At 44.3% G+C, this 16,630-nt stretch overlaps 1 non-coding gene and 1 pseudogene across 1 annotated transcript; both read right to left on the reverse strand.

Annotated features, from left to right (window-relative positions):
• Positions 1 to 309: 309 nt before the first annotated feature.
• On the reverse strand, positions 310 to 392 carry trnal-uaa (transfer RNA leucine (anticodon UAA)). The gene has a single exon. It is a non-coding gene; the product is annotated as a tRNA-Leu (tRNA).
• An 8,472-nt stretch (positions 393 to 8,864) lies between these two features.
• LOC148667095 (5S ribosomal RNA) lies at positions 8,865 to 8,983 on the reverse strand (annotated as a pseudogene).
• Positions 8,984 to 16,630: the final 7,647 nt, after the last annotated feature.

Genomic DNA, 16,630 nt, shown 5'->3' on the forward strand with positions numbered 1-16,630 from the left:
TCATTACAGGCGGAAATTCACTCCTTTTATTTTCTCGAGGCATCATATTAAACATTTCATTTGGATCGAGAAGAGGATCACCATGAGAGACAGAACAAACTGTTTGATTCCATCTTTATTGGGAACTCATAACTGAGCTCTCACTATCGCATACAGCTAATGCATGTAAAGCCTTCAGTATGCGATAGTAAGAGCTCAGTTATGCCAGGGAGTGGGAGTGAAGAGAACTGAACTGAAATTTAGTAAATTCATATTTAAATAGAGTGTAAATCATCAAAGTGTTCTGTCACTTAAAACTTATTACAACACTACCAGGAGTGGGGATTGAACCCACGTGGACATTTGTCCATTGGATCTTAAGGCCAACGCCTTAACCACTCGGCCATCCTGGTCTACAGCAATATACTCTTGCGAAACCTCTTAGAGTTGCGAGAATACTTCCTTTGTGTATAAAATACATTGTGAATGCTTTCTCAGCCTTTACTTTTTCGTTTTTATGACATTTTTTGGACCGAGCACGAATATTCTTTTGTCCATATCTTCCCAATGGAAGCACAGAACGCCGTCAAACCAAATGCATTTTAAAGACCAAGACTTGTGGATATTTCCACAGCCTCTACATCAAACTATCAGTGGGCTAATTATCTTTTTTTAAACCTCCGGTTTTTCATCGATGCGTAATTCCGCACTTACTGGAACCCGGAGGACCGCTGTGTGCACACGTTCACAACGCGAAAAATACTGTTCGATACGGCTTCGTGCGAATAACCCGTATATGACCTTAGGAAGCAGAACAGTGCAGTCTCCAATTACCCAGACTGTAAGCACAGGAATAAAGCTTTGTTTGATTTCTGAAACCCTTCCATTACGCCCTGTTTTCATTCAGGTAAGGGTCAACTATATTGACAATACTACTGACAGCAGGAAGATTAAAATATTCTTTACTCAGCAGCTCATTAAAAACAGCTCCCTTGATGTTCAAACCGATTTTTTACACAGAACACTGACACAGCTTTGCGTTCTGAATCTCTTTTTCTCGTGCTTTTATTTAATATGGCACAATGCACTGGGATAGGGGTATTCTGTTCACAAACCAATAGCATTTAAATCACAGTACCCACAATGCTGCAAGTAAGTGTTTTGCACACTAAGCAGGTCTTCTGACTTTTCCCAGCTTTGTTTTGGGTTGTGGAACCTTTATTTTTTATGATTTTCTGAAGATAACACTACAGGTATACACTGGGATAGGTGGGTCTTTTTCATGGCTCAATAGTAATTAAAATACAACAGCCACACTGCTGAAACCATATATTTTACACACCAGACAGGGCCCCTAACCTCATACAACCTTGCTGTGGCTGTGGCCTCTTTCTTTATTTTTTTATGATTTTCTGAAAGTAACACTACAGGTAATACAATGGGACAGGTAGGTCTTCTTCATGGCTCAATAGTGTAGTGGTTTGATGGGTTTACTGAGACAATTATTAATTGTAACAGTAATCAGGAGGTTGTTCGTTGTAGCTTTTAGAAAATCAATCGTCAGAACAACTAACGAAGCACACACACGGGTTCAATACACGAGATACATTTATTCAGATAAATTGTGCACCAAAGATATACTAGTCTGCCTGGATACGAGCGGCAGACCTTACTGTGAGGGTTATCAATATACAAGGTATATAATCTCGAAGAGATGCAAACACAAAGAGATACACAACAGAGAATATATGTCAATATATATCGTTCAGTTATCAAATCGCTAATCAGTGTTATTACCCACTGTTACTCTAAACTCGGAAGTAAATACATTACTCATGAATTAAATTGATAACAACTTGTGTTGAGGTACAATTGAATTCTCGAGACGCAATGTAGAACATGGGGTTTACTTATCCACTGTGTATGGATTTGGAATCTCCCGGCACGAACACCAAACCAGCTGACAGGCTCTGTTGCAGCCTCTGTTGCAGCGGTTGTCCAATGGGCGTTGTGTCAGCGTTCTCTGGCTACCGGCCAACCAGTCAAGGTGCAGCTTGGAGTAGGACGGGCGGAGAAATCTGACTGCGGCGCGCAGGGCAGTCGTTGCTCCGAGGGGATCTACCAGCAGTCCGGCTGGCTAGTAGAAAGTCTCTATGCACAGAGTGTGACCGCGAGTCCTCACAAGTCACTCTTTTGCCTGGGAAGAAGCTGGTTCGTTCCCGGTCCAGCGCTGCTTCTGAATAAGCTATTCAGCTTGTCGACGAGGGTCCAACTGTAGGCTGCCGTTGATCAAGCGGAGCATTCACGTTGGTAGAATTCTGAGTACGTACGGGATCCTCGGCCTCGCGCTCAGAACAAAGTCCAAGTCCTTTTGCAGACAACAGCAGTTGTCACGTGATTGTCTCTGAGGATGCGCGAAAATGGCCAAGGAGAGCCCCGATCTGAGCTTGCGCTCCCTTTTTGACCAAGACCCAGATGTGTGCTGATTGGTTGAGAGTTTGGCGGGCATTGGAGACCCACATGGTATTACCATGCCCTGCCAGTCCCTGATTGGTTGGTCAAGATGAGATATAAGTCACTTACTCTTGACACTTAGGAATGCAGTCCAGATGTCCATTTGGCACTCCCTAGACTGATAGGCGCCAATGGATGACCATTGATCATGATAGCCAGGCTTAGCTAAGTGCATCCCCGTCTGGGAGCTTGTTCCTTATCAAAAGAAAACATCTTAAATCAGCCTGCATGAATACTTTCTCTGCGGCTGCACCACAGAGATGGAGAGTGAGATGGGGCCTCATTTAGGACAGCATACCAACGCTTAATTCTGTCTTATTAACAAGCATTGCCGCTACAAAAGCAATTCAAATACAACAGCCACACTGCTGAAACCATATGTTTTACACACCAGACAGGCCCCCTAACCTTATACAACCTTGCTGTGGCTGTGACCCCTTTCTTTATTTTTTTATGATTTTCTGAAGGTAACACTACAGGTAATACATTGGGATAGGTGGGTCTTCTTCATGGCTCAATAGCAATTCAAATACAACAGCCACACTGCTGAAACCATATGTTTTACACACCGGACACGCCCCCTAACCTTATACAACCTTGCTGTGGCTGTGTCCCTTTTCTTTATTTTTTTATGATGTTTTCAATATGGCACCATTAGACAGGCGGTACATGGTGATAGGAGGGTGCTATTCACGAGTCAATAGCTCTTCAAGCACAACAGCCACAGTGCTGCAACCAGGTGTTTTACACATCAGACAGCTTCCCTAACCTTATACAACCTTGCTTTGAGTTGTGATAACCTTGCTTACACTTATATAGCGCTTTTCTGGACAGTCCACTCAAAGCGCTTTACAGGTAATGGGGACTCCCCTCCACCACCACCAATGTGCAGCATCCACCTGGATGATGCGACGGCAGCCATAGTGCGCCAGAACACTCACCCCTATCAGTGAGGAGGAGAGAAGAGAAATTTAGCCAATTCAAAGAGGGGGATTATTAGGAGGCCATGATTGGTAAGGGCCAATGGGGAAATTTGGCCAGGACGCCGGGGTTACACCCCTACTCTTTTCAAGAAACGCCATGGGATTTGTAGTGACCACAGAGAGTCAGGACCTCAGTTTTACATCTCATTCGAAGGAAGGTGCCTGTTTACAGTATAGTGTCCCCGTCACTATACTGGGGCATTAGGACCCACATGGACCGCAGGGTGAGCGCCCCCTGCTGGCCCCACTAGCACCTCTTCCCGCAGGAACCTTAGTTTTTCCCAGGAGGTCTACCATCCAGGTACTGACCAGGCTCAAACCTGCTTAGCTTCAGTGGGTTGCCAGTTGTGAGTTGCAGGGCGATATGGCTGCTGGCCATAATCAGCAGCCTTCAGTACTGAAGCAGGTGTGAGCCTGGTCAGTACCTGGATGGGAGACCTCCTGGGAAAAACTAAGGTTGCTGCTGGAAGAGGTGCTAGTGGGGCCAGCACCACCATTAGGCAGGCCTCCTGACCTTTCACAGTCATGCTTTGTTGTGTGAAACTTTAATTATCTTTTTAGGATTTTTTGAACATGGCAACTTCCACCGAGATGGGTGGGGGGTGTCGGGGTGCTCTTCAATAGCTTTTTCATCTATACACACAAACGGATGTAACCAAGACACTCAGAACCTGTCACGCAGGGGCTGACTGCTGAGGATAGGGATCCAATGCGGTGCCCTTGGTAGGGTTGGCGCGAGACGCAGGCGTAGTCGGAGTAAACAGGCAGGGGTCCGAGTCCGGGAAGGCGTATGTCGAAGAAAACTCAGTCTTCACTCAGGTTGGGAGATTGTCAACAGAGATCTTTAATACAATCAGCTGAAGGGGAGCATATCACAGAGAAAGGGTTTCCCCTAGCACTCAAGACATGCTCACTGGACTGAAGTTATACTTTCCTTTTTTAAACATTAAAAGTAGGCAATACTTTATTATATCAAAGGAACATACAGGGAAAGGGGCAGTGTCAGAAGTCAAACAAACAGGACAGGGGGGTGCCATTTGGCATCCTACAATCTGTTTCAATTTTCTCTGGTTGAATGGGTGTGAGGAATCACAGGCTTTAGTTTGCACCTAAGACAGGGGTCTTAGGTGCGAACAGAAAACCTTTCCCACGCATAGTCACTGTCCTGACCTTTTGACTCGGTCTTCCACATGTAGCACAGGCGTAGGCACAGAATCGACAGGCGAAAGTGTAGTCGAGGGACTGGCAGGGGTCGGAGTCCGGGAAGGCGTAGAAGTTGCGTCGGTGTGGATTCAGAAGGCAGAGGCGTAAACGAAGAGACAGGCTGGGGTCAGGATCCGAGAAAGCGTAAAACAGGCGAAGGTACAAAATCGAGTGGCTAAAGCGGTAGTCGGAAAAGCGGGGTCGAGGTCCAGGGGAGAAGTCGTAGTAAGGCAAAGGTGTAGTTAGTACGTAAGCTCCTGGAGAGAATCTCAATCGTGAGCAATGACCGGGGGGCAGATGAAGGTTTAAGCAGAGGACTGATTGACACGTGCACGTTTGGTACGGGGAGAGCTCGTAGGAATGCGGGAGCGCTTGCCTGCATGAGGGAGATTCGTGGCAAAACCAACAGAATCAACCTGAACTCACAGAAAAACAAGAATGCCCCCGAGACACCTGCACCCCCCCGGACCACTCTGGTATCAACACCCCCAAACCCATCCATACCAGCTAACAAGACTCAGAATCGGTGCAACCCTCCAACCTGGACCAAGAGCAGGATGGGACAAGAACCTGCACCACACTACGCACCCCTCATCCAGACCAGCAGGACAGCCAGACCACAGACAGCACCATCATGTTACCCCCCTGTTCATTCCAACAGAAAAGCCGAACTGACCCCCACCAGCATGGCGACGCTGCAGCTCTGGTCACACCAGCAGGCCCAATGGGCTAAGAGCTGGGGGACATACAGATGCAGCCATTCAAAATGCGTGGGCGATACCGTATTATTTTCCAGTACGCTGTACGCAGTCTACTGCAAGTTACCGGTAAATACCGCGAGTTACCGGTAAATACCGCGAGTTACCATAAATTCTCCTATAATACGACAAGCAAAATAATAGTATCCAGAATTTCGGCAAGGTGGAGCTAATAAAGCTCAACCTCTCATGTTTGAGCTTTGGCCATCAAAGTCTTTAACGAAGATATTACTAATAGTATTAATAATGAATGACCTTGGACAAGCTGTAAGTGTAAACTCAAAGTATTGCCCTGGTCAACATTCTTTTTTTCATTGACCGTCTTTGTAAAAGTAACACCACAGCATTTCGCAATCACGCATTTGTTTCCAATCATGCAAAGTACAGTAATTTTTGAGAATCGATTCACCATGCCTTTCACATGCTCATAAAAGAGATTGATTTAGGAACATAAACATATTACCATATGCAAACTGTACTGTATACAGTATGTATATGTATATTTAATGTCTTAACTTTGCCCGTTTAAGTATTGAATATTCATATCTAATTTTACCACTGAAGGGAAATCTTAGTAGCTGAGCATAAAAAGAATAGGAGCATACTGCAACGCGTGTGAAGGCCATAAACTATATTAATTTTGGAACATAAACATACAGTATATGGCTGGTCTTGGTACTTTAAAGAAAACATACACGAAACATGGTTTCATTATGACCAGAATCGGTCTTGAGATATTTTTAACTTGATTTACAGTATTTGAGAGGTATGTCTTAACACCGATACTACAGTACGTAAATACTGCTCACGTATATGTTTCTAGGTTTATATTATGCATTTCATACGGTCAAATTACTTTTGAGCAACTAATAAGAAGCGTGAAACGGTATACCCAGGGCGTTTTAGTTTCGTTTTACTGGGACTCTGCTTTAACAATGTCGCCGTGGATTGATTAGAGATATCAAGTACATACAAGTCATTTTTTAAATGTTGTAGTTCGTCTTGTAAAAATGTTACGAGTACATCATCTATCAACAATTACACAGGTTCTGTTTCCATATTCCAGATTTTGGTTATGTAATATTATTTTCTAAATTTCACGTTGTGAATATATGATTTGGGCAAACAGAGCCGCAAAGAAGTACATTATGGGTTGTTGTTTTTTTTTTGCAGTTTTATCTAGAACAAGCGATGCTTAAACCTTTGTCTGATTCTTGTGAAACTATCCACACGACAGTTACAGTACCTAGGAGTTGACTTCAGTGATGTCACTGATGGGATGTTTCTAAAAATCCATCCTCTGTAAAACGTCTTCTCTAGTTGTCCTGCATATGTATTCGCTAATGAAGCTGTGTGTTCTGAGCCTGGATCTCTACATTTCTGTATGAACCAGCTTAGAGGGCTAAAGACAGCTTGTGTTTAAATTGAGTGTAAGGCAATTTATGCTTCTAAAGTCATGGTCAGCATTTATTATTGTACTGTGCTGTAAACTTGTTCTGTGCCTAGTCACATTATTTTATAGCGTTTTTATAGCGTTATCAAATCCGGTGGCGCTTTGTGTTAGTTTCCTGACTCCCATGTCACATGGTCTGTGATTGAAACCTGTGAAACCGGTATAATTCGTCACAACCAGCACTCCGGCAGAGAGGGGGTTGTACTCGTAAAGTAGAAGCAGGCGAGATTTCCAGCGAAAGACACCTCCCACTCCCCCCCACCCTCATACGATTCAAATTGTATTACAGCATTGTAATTACACATTGTAATTGTATTACAAATTGTACACATGCTTAAAAGAGAAGAGAGAAAACGCAAGCCTTCTTCAGGTGTGAGGGTCTTCTGCTCAGAATGAAATGCTAAAATGTAATGTAGGCTCTGAATGGGTTCAATTATGATTTGGGCTTGATTAAGGTTGCTGCCTTTCATCTAAAACCCTACTTGAATCCTTCTAAACTAAAAATCAGTGTTAGTGAGTTCTAAATAAAGAGGTATCCAGGTAACAGTGAAACGGGCGGACAGTCTAGGGAGATCGCCCGTTTTCCATGTAAATAGTTCCCTGGTTCCGCACCCCTTGGTGTTTCTCTCGCTCTCTCTCGGGTCACCTGATCATTAGCTCGAAAGATTTCAGTGCTTTGTGTATATTCTAATGGTAGTGGGGGCAGGGTGTGTGGGAACAGGTTTGGTTGAAATTGCATTGGAGATCTATGTTCTTCACACCTGAAACATTTTCTCTGAAAGCATTTTCTTCGCAGTTTAACCGATCTTGTTACAGCATGTTACAGTTTACTATTATTAACCATATTAATTTTAAGTGCTTAATGTAAAATCTTGTAAAAATATATTTTCATTGTTCAAATATACATTAAGTCTGACTATCATATAATAAGTTAAATACAAAACTAAAGAAAAAATAGGGTTAAATATAATTCAAAATATTTTGCTAACAATGTTAACTCTTTATGAATAATAAAATGTATTAACTAAGGAGTAGGATGACACAGTTGTTAGTATGTTTTTTGTTTTGTTTCTTTTTCATAAATACAACAGTAGTACCTGATGTCTCAGTGGCTTTCAAAATTAAATTATGCATGCAAACCTGTGAACTAGAAAGATAACTAAGATATGCACCCATTTATAATGGTGGCGAAGTGGTTAGCATTGCTTTCATGCAGCACTGGGGTCCTAGGTTCAATTCCTGACATCCTGTGTGTGTGTTAATATTAATTAAAATTAATATCGTTTATGACCTTCAGATGCGTTATGCTCCTCTTCTTTTTATGCTCAGCTACTAAAATTTCCCTTTAGTGGTAAATTTCCATATAAATATTCAAAACTAAGCGGATTGAAACGTGCACAGTAAATACATTAAATGATTAAATCTTTTCACTACCAACCAATGCACCACGAGTGCCCCTATCAGTCATTTTGGTCAGCCAATCACTTACCGCGGTGCCCTACGGTGCTCTGCGGGTTGGTTACTGTACCGCGGGTTTTTAACGCTCATTTTGAATGGCTGCATCTGTATTTCACTTCAGCTTTTCACTCTTGCTTCCTTCCAATGAGGACGGAGCTGCGGGAGAAAGGGCGCTATAGAGGATCGCTGTGGAGAGCTGCTGCTGCTGTGCTTTGACATCTGAGCTCTGTGGAAAACGATCTCAATACAATTCTGAAAAACGCGACTCTCCGAACGCCAGCCGAACAAGTCTCCACAGCCGAAGCGCTGTGTCTCTTTTCAGCTGGCGATAAACCTTTCCTCGATCCTTTGCGGACTTGTAAAACTGTTCATGATCAGAATAAAAAACGCTCACGCTAATACACAAGCACCCTTGTCTCGCCAAAGCTGACAAATAAACAGACGGACAAGCCGCACTGCACGTGTGAACAGGGGAATGAGCGAGCGAGCGGGGATAGGGCGCCTCCTGCGCTTAAAAGCTTAAAGCACCTGGTATTCCCAGGCGGTCTCCCATACAAGTACTAACCAGGCCCATCCCTGTTTAGCTTCCGAGATCAGATGAGATCAGGCATGCTCAAGGGGGTGTGGCCGTAAGCAAGAGCAAGGCTCGCTGGCACCATTCTTATAGAGAGGACAGCTCCGTCACCTCTTTTACGACGCTGCTTTTTTTCCCTTGCGTTTTTCTCTTCTTCCCACGTTCTCTCTCTTCACTGCCTTCGTCCCCGCTCTATTTCACTTCAGCCTTTCACTCTTGCTTACTTCCAATGAGGACGGAGCTGCGGGAGAAAGGGCGCTATAGAGGATCGCTGTGGAGAGCTGCTGCTGTGCTTTGACATCTGAGCTCTGTGGGAAACGATCTCAATACAATTCTGAAAAACGCGACTCCCAGAACGCCAGCTGAACAAGTCTTGAAGTGGAAATCTAATAAGTAAATTGATTCTTAAAATGTAGAGAGCTTTGCAAAAAATTTATTGGTGCTTTAAGATAATATTGTAGCGTTTTGCAGGTTCTTTTTCAGAACTAAAGAACAGTGGAGACGCGATTAACCAAGCACTGGCTTTATTTTACAACCACACCAAAAACCAAACACAGGATCTACACACACATGAGGAGACTGACGAACACGTACACACATTTAGGGTGGTAATTACCTAACAACACACTCTACTTTTACAGGACTACACAGGGCACTAGAATTACTAGGACATTATTTACACAGGTAGGGTCAGCCGCTGGTCATCGTGCTGACCCTCAGACTCTTCCCGGCTACCACTCCCAGCATGCCCAGCGGTACTACGAGCGCCTAGGGGCGCTTCCTCCTCACCACCAGGCGAGGGCGTTACAATATATTTCAAGGATGTAAATGCTGTGCTACAGTACGTGCAGAATTTTAGAAAACAGTGCATCAACAAAGTACACTGTCTGGGTTACTTTAGAAGACAATGTACCAAAACAATATATGCTGTCTGGGTCGTTAGAATTAGCTGAAAGTAACTGATTAGCTTTGAATAACAAATCCCGTGCTTCTTCTCTCGCTTTTTGATGTAATCTGTTTTCTCTTAGGGAAAGGGAAACTTTTAGAAGGGACAAAGCGCTGAGCTTTTTTACAGCACAACGTCTTTTAAAAACCCTGTACTGCTTGTAACAAATTGAGTCTCTGGTTGCACTTTGCGAAGTGGCAGCAGGGCTTGCAATATTGAAATAAAGACCTTACTCAGGTGAGAACTCTCTCTTGTGGCTTCCTTGATAGTTCCATGACAATTTGAGGGCTCGTCCGGGATCAGAAACCTGAATGCAAACGGCTACTGAAACTCCATCCGGACCCTGACAATTTTAGCAAAATTGGACGAACCTCAGAGGATAAATTGTTTATCCTTCCAGAGACGTGTCTGGAGAATTGGCAGCTGTCTGACGCCAGTAAGTGATCCTTAAAAATTAATAGTTTGAGAAGCGAGCCACAGGGGTGTTCTCACGCGGGTTTGATGAGTCTGGGACTCATATAAAGAACTTATCTTAACACAGACGTGTGGTTTTTGCTCTGCGGAGTAGTTGATGTGATAAGGTTCTAAGTAAGGCACCGATCGGTAAAAATGGGTAATTAAAATTCAAAGATGAAAATGGGACCGAGCAGTCCAGCAAAAGTACATGTACGACAAATTCAGATAAACAATTATAGCCTGGGTAAGAGTAAAAAAAATGTTTTATGTTCATGAACTGTAAAGCTAGGGTAATAGGTGTAAGGGAACTTGCACATAATTTATATATGATAATTAGGGACCCATAACTATGAAGGATCTTTGTAAGTGAATCAGAATGGACAGAGGAAAGTTAAATTAGGAAAAAGAAGTTTCCTGAAGAAACTTAGAAGAGAAGGAGAAGAAAGGAAAGAAAGTGAATTGGCAAACTTATGTAATGGAAAGAGGAATCACAGAAATAATGGGAAGCTTCAAAAAAGACTAGTCTTGAAACTAGAAGCTGCAAGCTGCAGCTAAAGTCATGGCCATGCCTTCTAAAATGGCACTATACTAATGAGGAAGACAGCGCATGCACCGACCCTCTGCATCGTGTCCCAACCCAGAGTGCTGGAAGGCGATGCGTGCTGTGATTCCTTTACGGAGCAGAAATGACAACCGAGGAGCCGAGAGATCATTTCAGCATTTTGCGTCTGAACGGAAAACACAAACAACCAACTCGGAATGACTTGCTATTGACGCTTTTCAAAGCCTTCTTTGTGGATGACGACTGCGCTGCCTAGCAGATACAAATGGGTTGTACAACTTTGAACTAGCAAATGGAAGAGGGCTAAGCCCCCTCTCTTTTAGCCCAGGTTCGATCTGTCTCCCAGAATCACCAGGGCGCACACACACACACCCGTGTCGTTGAAGTGCTCTGCTTCATTTCTAAGGGCAACTCAACATTCACTCCTACCCCGAGTGCAGAAAAGACGGCATCCGCAGCAACAACAGCTCAGGTCTCTGCACAGGAGCTAAGCTGCCCCCATCTCCTCTGCTCTGCGGCTCCTGCGGAGTGAAGTCCTGCCTGGAGCCGTGTTTGCAGGCGGCGGCTCCCCGCGCCCTGTCTGTGCATCATTTCCAAGAGCTCCTGGGAGGAAGAGAGAGCCCTCCCACTCGGGGGCTTTTCCACGGTCTGTGTGAGGAGGGTTTGTCCAGTAGCTTATCGAGCGGAAGCCTGGGGCTGCGGAGAGCTGTGATCGTGCAGACCTTGGGGTGTCACCTCTTTGTCTGCTTTCCTGCCCCCCCTCCGCCCAAGCTCTGCTCCAAAATAGCCCGGCAACCCCTCACACCTGCACGTATCACAGGTGTGGTCATGAGACACCCATGGGGTGTCGTTCTGTTCTTGCTAATTGTTTCCTGCCCGTCGCAGGCAGAAGTCCATGCGAGGAAGATGCGCTGGACAGAGCTCAGAGGGCGCACCTGGGTGGCTTTCCTTCTGAGTGACGTTCCTGCAACACTCTCCCGCTACTCTTGGTGCGCTCATGCCGCAACACAGGAAGGCTGGAGCAGGTGGCTGTGGGCTCTGCGCACCGCTGAAATAGCTCGGTTGGGAGAGCATCAGACTGAAGATCTAAAGGTCCCTGGTTCGATCCCGAGTTTTGACATTTTGTTTCATCGCGCCCTTTGTTCCTCTCTCCAGCGCCCCCTGCCTAAAGTGACGTGTCCCTTTCTCAGCCCGAAACGCAAGCGAGACACCAGCAGCGGTCCCTGCAGGTTTCCGTAGTGTAGCGGCTATCACGTTCGCCTAACACGCGAAAGGTCCCTGGTCCGAGACCGGGCAGAAACAGCCTCGTTTTGCACGCTCCTGTACTTCACAGAGGTCTTGAGCGACCGGTCATTTGTTCCCAATGTATTTCTGGTGCCTTCGTGCACTCTTGTACCAAACGCACGTTCCTTCTGTACGAGGAGCCGATCATTTGCAATTGGGCTGTGCCGACAGACCAGGAAGAGCTCTGTCGGCTCAAAAGCAGCGCAGGACCTGCAAGAACAACAGAAAGATAAGCATCCAGCGGGGGCCTCTTAGTGAGCCCAAGATCTCATCAAGAATCGGCTCCAGCAACAGGGCTGGGCGCATTGTTCCATTCTCCGACCACTTTCGGTGTAAACAAGTCCCTCCTGGTCTCTGCTTGAAATGCACTTTCCTGCTTTTGCTTTGGTGTAACTGGCTTCCCCTGCATGGGCGAATGTGAAGAAGATCCTTAGTAAGTCATTGAAGAAAACCGAGAAGAGGTCGGAGTGGCCTCTGTCGTTCATCAACGATCCAGTCAGGCAGTACTCCTCTGTAAAGCGCCGTTCGTTCACATCGATTGGCTTTTTTTTGCCTTCATTCGTGCAAGTAGTAAAAGCAGACGCCCCTATTCTGCCATGACCCGGCTTCAAACCGGGGTTGTTGCGGCCACAACGCAAAGTACTGACCACTATACGATCACGGCGAGTTACCGAGACACATGTGGGTAGGACGGAAAAGGCTGTGCTCTCTTCGTGTGACATAATTCGGAAAAGTCCTGACGTTGCATTTCAACTGAGCCCCAGTATAAATCGACCCTTCGACACTCTGAGTGACAACTCTCTTGCGTGTTTTCTCATATTTATGTAGTTTGCTTGCATGATACCAGGAACAGCGTGGTTGTTCGCTGAAATATGGTCTAGCGGTTAGGTTTCCTGGTTTTCAGCCAGGCGGCCCGGGTTTCAACATCCGGTATGAGAACGTGTCGGTTTTGCCTCCTGCTTTCCAAAAGATCAGCACCGTGTACGAAGGAGCCGCATTAAAACTACTCGAACGTGCAAAACGTGACCGGGGAAAAGTTAATTTGAAGTTAGAAAACGATTTTGGCACGCCTGTAGGGCTTTCGCGAAATCTCTTAGAATTACAAAAACACATGCTTATAAAATACATTGTGAATGCTTTCTCAGCCTTCACTTTGTCATTTTTATGACGTTTTTTTAACCACACTCGAATATTCTTTTGTCCATATCTTCGCAATGGACGCACAGAACGCCTTCAAACCAAATGCATTTTAAAGACCACGACTTGCGGATATTTCCACAGCCTCTACACCAAACTATCAGTGTGCTAATTATCTTTTTTTAAACCTCCGGTTTTTCATCGATGCGTGATTACGCACGAACTGGAACCCGGGGACCGCTGTGTGCACACGTTCACAATGCAAGAAATACTGTTCAATACGGTCAATATGACCATAGGAAGCATAACAGCGCGGTCTCCAATTACCCAGACTGTAAGCACGGGAATAAAGCTTTGTTTGATTTCTGAAACCCCTCCTTTACGTCCTGTTTTCATTCAGGTAAGGGTCAACTATATTGACAATACTACTGACAGCAGGAAGATTAAAATATTCTTTACTCAGCGGCTTATTAAAAACAGCTCCCATGATGTTCCAACCGACTTTTTACACAGAACGCTGACACAGCTTTGTGTTCTGAATCTCTTTTTCTCGTGCTTTTATTTAATGTGGCACAATGCACTGGGATAGGGGTATTCTGTTCACAAACCAATAGCATTTAAATCACAACACCCACAATGCTGCATGTAAGTGTTTTGCACACTAAGCAGGTCCTCTGACTTTTCCCAGCTTTGTTTTGGGTTGTGGCCCCTTTATTTTTTATGATTTTCTGAAGATAACACTACAGGTATACACTGGGACAGGTGGGTCTTCTTCATGGCTTCATGATTTTTTTACTGTAATCAAGTGTTGTGCACACAAGGCAGGCCTCCTGACCTTTCACAGTCATGCTTTGTTGTGTGAAACTTTAATTCTCTTTTTAGGATTTTTTGAACATCAAAACTTCCAACTTTCATGGAGATGAACGGGGTGCTCTTCAATAGCTTTTTCATCTATACACACAAGCGTATATAACCAAGACACTCAGAACAAACAGAATCAACCTGAAGTCATAGAAAATCAAGAATGCCCCCGAGACACCTGTACCCCCCTCCTGGACCACTCTGGTATCAACACCCCCAAACCAAGCCATACCAGCTAACAAGACTCAGAATCGGTGTAACCCTCCAACTTGGACCAAGAGCAGGATGGGACAAGAACCTGCACCACACTACGCACCCCTCAGACCTGTGGTCAAGGGCTGGTGGAGTAGGGAATATGATCAACGAATTTCTGAAGTTTTCTAAACTCGAAAAAAAATAGTTGGAATGACAATATGTGGTCAACACTGTCAAACAGAGTCCTTGGAGAGGATTGCCCCAGCAACAAGAAATGGTTATCAGTGATTTGGCATGAAGATAGAAAAAAAGTAAGAACCCAAGTGCTTAGGGTGCAGAAAGAGGAGAGTATTGGTAGGGATTCCAAACCAGTTGACAGTACACAATCTATAGTCAGTATTTCAAGTCAAAGTGAGGGACATAGTTTGGAAGGCAACACAGAGCTCAGAAGTTCATCAGAAGATACAAAAGATGCATGGGCAGCACACGGCAGCACAGACAGTGGTGACATGTTAGAGGGAGAAAAAAAATCTGTGTAGAATCAGGAAAAAAAGCCTGAAGAGCACAGTGAATATTCCCAGGGGGCAAGCTCGTCTGGGACGTCACCTCAGGATAAAAGGGGATTAAGAAAGATTATGTCTGTGTCTAAAACTTTCAAAGTATGTCTAAAGGCTGAACAATGGAGAAAAATAGCACCTCTAAAAGGTACGTCTAAACTAAGACGACCATGGACCCAGATGTTATATAGCGAGTTCAGGAAGATAAATCCTTGCTGCCCAATAGCCTTCAAATACCAATACATCAGGAAAGAGAACAGCAGAAAAAAAAAACTTTCTGATGATAAAAGCAGTCTGTACCTTCAGGTCCTGCAATGTAAAATACATAATGACAACAAGACACAAACCAATGGGCAATGATGACATCACAATTGATGTTGTACAAGTAGGGCAAATACAGCACAGTAAAAGGGAAACAATTTCAACAAGCACGTCAGCCTTATCGTCGAAAGATTGCCAGTGCCCTCACAAAAGGAATCAGCAATGTATACTACAGGAACCTGAGCAGAACTCCGCTTGCTGAAATTGCGGCAGGCAATTTATCTAAACCACTAACACAGAATGTCCTGAAAGTCATTTCATCAGAGTTCAGGAACAGTAAACGCATTCACTATGATCCAGTGCTTGAATTACATATGGCACAAAAATATATGAAAGCATGCGACTTCAACACTGTCCATTTTTCAGGATATATACAGATTTTGCAGTTAGACACATTTGCTGCCTATCTTTACACAGAACAGAGTATGCGAAATCTTATTGCCCATCTAAAGATGAAGGAGAAAGTCAGTCTTTACCTGGATGCGACAGGAGGGGTAGTCAGAAAAATTCCATCGGAGAACAAAAGAATTTTGTACTACAGTCTTACGTTACCTGGAGGTGGAAAAGAAAGCCTCCATTACCAGTGTCTGAAATGTTGACAACTGACCACACCATTGTCAGTATAGATCGTTGGCTACGTAAATTCATGTTTGACATCTCAACATGTACTACCAAGAGAGTGCAGCATGTAGAAACTAACTACAGCTGGGCCCTGATTCACAGTGTTTTTTTTGCCTTCAATGGGGACACCATCCATGCATACTTAAATCGTGCAATGAAAGTCTGCCAAGGCAAACTTAAGTACACAGAACTTCAGATGTTCACTGTTCTGCACCTTTGCTCTGCCCATGACATAAAGGCTGTCTCTCAAGCAATTAGTAAAAAAACAACAGACAAAGGACTGCGAGACTTTGCAACATTTTCCTTTGCCATTCTGCAAAACAGCACAACTTTGAGTGTCGCCAGAAATGTTTTCAAACACATGTGCATTGTACTCTCAAGCAGGAGGTTCACAACTGCAGTCCAATCTAGTGTCTGCCTCCTTAACGCTTACATTTCTCAAACAACCACACCAGACCAGATGGAAAAGGAAGCAGAAGTCAAAGACACAGATGAGGTACTATACCCAAAAATGAGAGGCAACCTGGGCTGCTCTCCTTTCGCTGTGGAGTTCAAAGGTATTTATGAAGACAGCATATCAGTTCAAGGACATGATGACTATGGGACACAACACAATGTGAACCCCTATTTCTGTGAAGACATAATTAGATTTATGTTGCAAAGATACAGTGTCTTGCGAAAGTATTCGGCCCCCTTGAACTTTTCAACCTTTTGCCACATTTCAGGCTTCAAACATAAAGATATACATTTTTTATTTTATGTGAATAA

Source organism: Lepisosteus platostomus, chromosome 5, assembly GCF_059453375.1.
Source record: "Lepisosteus platostomus isolate fLepPlt1 chromosome 5, fLepPlt1.hap1, whole genome shotgun sequence".
In the NCBI taxonomy this organism is placed as follows: Eukaryota; Metazoa; Chordata; class Actinopteri; order Semionotiformes; family Lepisosteidae; genus Lepisosteus; species Lepisosteus platostomus.